The sequence below is a fragment of the Siniperca chuatsi genome, linkage group LG10 (genome assembly GCF_020085105.1).
Source record: "Siniperca chuatsi isolate FFG_IHB_CAS linkage group LG10, ASM2008510v1, whole genome shotgun sequence".
Classification (NCBI taxonomy): domain Eukaryota; kingdom Metazoa; phylum Chordata; class Actinopteri; order Centrarchiformes; family Sinipercidae; genus Siniperca; species Siniperca chuatsi.
Window position 1 is genome coordinate 8,574,777 of NC_058051.1, and position 5,383 is coordinate 8,580,159.

Consider the following 5,383-nt stretch of genomic DNA (forward strand, 5'->3'; position numbering starts at 1 on the left):
CCACCACTCTTCATTCCCTTTCCAAGGGGTTTGATGAGAAAAACTAATTAATATATCCACATTGCTCTGGTTTGATAAGATGAGTTTGGAGGACTGTTTCAACATGTAGGTGTTTGTGTGTGTGTTTGTGTCTTTATGTGTGTGTCCTTCACCTGCTGTTTGTGTATTTATTGCAAGGAGACAGAATCTAATACTAGCGACATAGCTGTTCCGCCTGGCTGAACACAATATTGTTCTGTGAGTCTATGTTTCTGTGTGTGTGTGTGTGTGTGTGTACAGTGTGGTTTGCAAATACAAAATGTACCTATCAAACAAATAAACAAAATATTTCTAATCATGCTTCAGAAAGAAATACAGCAAGTACAAAAAAATACATCCTACAAAGACATATCACGTGACTGCACATGTTGATTTGCCCCCCACTGTTAACATTTCATAAATAAAACAAAACATTCTTGTGAGTAATGTCACTAATAAGCTTTGATCAAGGCCTATAAATACAAAAATGAAGAAAAAAAACCCTCTGGTTTGATTGAAAGAAAACAAAATGGTATAATTGTACCCTAACTCTAACACACACTTACTGCCTTACTTACTTTGCCACTTTGTTGATAACAGGTGCAAAGTTGGTGGGTCCATACAGCTGCACCATCCTCAGGCTCTGGAAATAGGCCTCCAGAACCCCCTCTATGCCCACACAGTTTGGATTCTCATTGTCACCACGCTGCAATAGACAGCACACAGCACACTGATGTGTGTGGAGTATACAGTGTACATCCACACATCCAGTGTACAAACAGTATAATTAACACAGTAGTGCAAAAAAAAAACAAGGTACATCAATCCATCAAGAGCACATAACTGTTGACATTTTACATAGTTATTCCAATTAAAGATAATTAAACCTGCATCTTAAATATGCTGCTATTAACGTTCAAAAGTTTTCTGACAACTCCTCCATTGTTGGGTGCATCAACAAGGACAATGAGGTGGAGTACAGAGGACTGATAGAGAGATTCGTAACATGGTGCAACAACAATCACCTAAAGCTCAATATCAGCAAGCACAAAGAGCTGGTGGTGGGCTACCAGAGGAACAGGAGCCCCCCTGGAAAAAACTGGACTGGACATACAACAGTGACACCCTCTTTAGGAAGAGACAAAGCACACTGTTCTTCCTGAGGAGACTCAGATTCTTCAGTGTAGATCTTCTACCGCTCTGATGAAGCTAGTGCTCTGTTCTTCGCTGTGGTGTGCTGGGATGGTGGAATCAAGGCTGGTGAAGGCTGAGGAAGACACACACAACACAATGAAGTGAATGATAATATGTCTCCCTCCTGTGTATGGTTTTCACCTACGAAATACAAAGCGCAGTATGTCACCAGTGGAACACAGGAGAAGCTAAGCAAAATACTGTATGCATCATCTCCTTCTTTCAAATAGGTTTCCCAAAAGTAGCATCTAGCATTTACATTTTTAATTGCAATAGAGACAGGTTAAGGCTGTTGTGGCTGTAACAGTCAAATTTGATACTCTTGAAAATCAAAGAATCATGTAAACAGGATTATTATGGGGAGTTGTCAGTTTATGCAATCATGTAAATGTCTTACACAATTGCTTGAATATTTTAAGCAGTAGAATTATTGCATACATGTAAACATAGCCAAATCTGACTGAATACCAACTCTGAGTTCTCCCCTTGGGATAAACAGGTATGGACTATGTCCTCCATTATGAAATGAGTGCCCTTTCAGGGACTGAAAGGAGGGGTATAATTGTCGTAGTTTTAGGTATTTGTCCTGTTTCTAGTAATATTTTGCAGTGTTCTCCTCTCCTTGTGTGTCTTGTTGTTTTACTTCCTGTCTTTGTTTGCTTTTCCCTCCAATTTTGATTGTTTGCCCCGCCCTAATTAATTGCACCTGTGTCTCGTTGTCTCCCCTACCTAAACGTATTTAGTCTGAGTTTTTCCGTGGTTCAGTGTCAGTTTGTCATTTGCACGTGGTTGCCCTCATGTTCAGCTTGGACGGGTAGTTGGGTCCTTTTTGATCTTGCATGGATTTTTGGATTTTGTACCTTGCCTGCGCTTTGTCGGATTTGTTTACCTGTGTTAGACTGCCTTCCCGGTTTGCCTGACTATCCATATAAGTAAGCCATTCCTTTGTAATAAATTAATGAACTGCAGCTACTAGCTACTTTATGTCTGCATTAGGCTGGTAAATGTAAACACTAAAATATAAAAAAATATTTAAAAATGTGGTTTAAAAAAAAAGGAATAATAAATAAATAATATGCTTACTTGCTTTCTTGCCAAGAGTTAGATCAGTAAATTGACACCACTCTCATGTCTATCGCTAAATAAGAAGCTAGAGCCAGCAGGTGATTAGTTTGACTTAGCATAAAGACTGGAAGCAGGGGGAAACAGCTAGTCTGGTGCTGCTCAAAAATACAGCTATAAACACCTCTAAAGTTTGCTAATTAAGACGTATCTTGTTTGTTTAATCTGTACACAAACAAATGTAAACAACAATTGAGGCACTGACTTTGAAAAATGAATAAGCATTTGTGATCCAAAAAATGTCAACCAATTCCTTTACTATTGGTTATGGAAGACAACTGATTCATCCCTGGCAATTCATATGGGCTTTCTGCAAGCGGCAAGGGCCTTGTTTTATGTTTTGATGTAAGTTTGAAATGGTTGAGAGATCATATCTGGTCTGTCATGATGCAATGGCAGGGAGGCAGAGTTGTAAGGCAAGAATTATAATAGTTAGGGGCGACTGTGGCTTAGTGGTAGAGCGGGTCGTCCACCAATTGGAAGGTCAGCGGTTCGATCTCGGCTTCCCCCAGCCCACATTTTGAAGTGTCCTTGAGCAAGACACTGAAATTGCTCCCGAGGGCTGTAAATGATTGGTTAGTTTGATGAGCAGTTCTGCCATGATTGTGTGAATGTGATATGTAGTTGAAGCGCTTTGAGTGGTCACTTGCCATTTAGTTGCTGTTCTGTTGGTAGTTTTTATTTCTTTTCTGCTGTGAAGTTTTGGTTGCGGCTGACAATGTTGGTTCTATAATTTGATTTGTGCTTAATCTGTATGGGCGGGCAGTGAAAACAGTATGTAATAGTACTTCAATTCCATCGGCCACACAGGCCAAAGTTGTTATCGGTTCCTTAACCCCATGAGTGATTATAGTACTCTACATTACTCGTTGTGATTAAAATTACAGGATGATGTATGGAGTGCTGAGCTTACAGGACCTCCCATTGTTAGCTTTGAATTTTGACAATCTTGTTTTTTTTTGTTTTTTTTCCATCAGCATATCTGGACCGATGAAAAAGACAGCTAATTAGTAGCTTGTCTCCCTCCTATCCTTAATCATTTGTGTTGTGTAAAGTCATATCAACAAAATACAGAGCGATTTGCAAATATGCATAACTTACTCTGTAAAAATGTACTTTAATTTCACATGAAGATTATATAGGATTTTACAAATGTCAATTGTTTCACTACAAACAGATTTGTGGATCAATTTTTATGGAAACAGGTTTTGCACATTTGTACATTGCTTCCTGTCAGCTTGTGGGCCATGTGACATTTGTGATTTTATTTTATTTTTTTGTGGAATTTTGTCCAATTTGCACTGCAGCAGTTCTGAAAGAAGGAATCCGTAATGTCAGGTGCAGTTACTAGCTACACTAGCAGGTGGCGAGATTCCCTTACATGCCCTTATGGAACTACAGAAGCTTTTATTTCCCTGTTGGTGGATGAACATTTGTGTTGTGATATTTAAGCAAATCATTATAAAATTAACGGGAACCTGTGGCTATCTGCCTTGTTCTAAAAACAATTCCCAATACAGCCTGTGGCAGTGGGCCAATTTGCACATTAAATTTAATCTGTTTTATCCCATAACAAGCCGTCCATCAGATTTCGAAAAGTATAATCTCAAATGTTTCTGTAATTAAACAGCAAAAATTAAGACAGATAAATTTTTCATTATAAAACTCATGCAGGTGCCAATCAAGTACACACAGGATGACTAATACTTTGTACATCCATGCTTTCTATGTTAAAGTTCTTATCTTCCTTCTCAAATTTGAAGGCCAATAACATGCCCCTAGTAGTCTACTGGGAGGTCGGTGTGACGAGTGCCTGTTATCTGTCCTTCTATGCCCACGCACCCCTGAGTGTGGAGGTTTGGACTTAAGAACCAAAAAAAAAACAAATTGAAGAAAAATGTCCACAACTATACACCCACGGATGTATGGACACAGGAGGACAGCCGAAAAAAGATATTTGTCTTTGGGACCTCCCTCTGGTTTTCCAGCGGGGTACCAGGGGATGAAGGCTAGAGGGCAGAAAGCCCTGCATGGGCCCGCTGGAACATGCTGGAAACTGGTTATGTCAAAACATGCCACAGGAGAACAAGGCAGATAACCACAGGTTCCCATTAATTTTTATAATGGACATTTGTATTGTGATATTTAAACCATTCATCAACAAGGAAATCTTGTATATGAGACAGCGGGGTCTATAGCTAGCAACCCCCATTGTGTCACAAATTTGTTTAATCATTTCAATAATTTGTTCAGTTGTAGGTTGACAGACAATATTGATTAGTGTGAAGGTAAAATATCTATCAGCAGGAAGCTGTGGTGGATGAGTGGATTAAATAAATGGAATAAAGTTACAGTGTGGATGCATTATTCGGCAGGGGATAGACTAGCACTTTTCCAGAGTGAAAATGTCGTTTCAGTGTAGATGTTTGGTTACAATTTTGTCTGGTTCGTGGAGCCATGCATTGTCCAGTAAAAGAGTGATGAGAACAAAATCAAGTGATCTAATTCCTGTCCTACAGTTAACATGCAAGGTGCATGTAATAACAAAACTTCTTAAATAAAAAGTAAAGGAAAAAGAACATTTTACACATAAGGACAGTAAGCAGTGAGGGTCCCGTGCATGATGCAGTCCAAACACCTTTTCTAAAGGATATATCGCTCCCGGGGGGTGCAAACATTAGTGTCACCTCTTTTTGGTCTATTTTTCCCCTTTTTTTTAATCAGAACAAATCTGCCCTCTTTATCGCTTAAAATCAAATTTGAGATCAATATGGAAACTTCCTTTTTTTTTTACGCAGAATAAAACAAGGGAACTCAAAGAACTATAATACAGAACAGTGAACGGCGCTTCCAACAAAAAAGGTGCCATGTTGCCGTTGGCAGTGAGGGGCCCGGCCACAATGTTGGGGCCCCCGATAGCAGGGGAAAAGTCTTGTCTATGGTATCAGCTTTTCATTATACAGTGGAGGAAAAACAATAAAATAGAAAGTGTTTTTAATATTAAAGTATATTCCAACACAATAGAAGGAGCATCTTCTGATCCAGATTT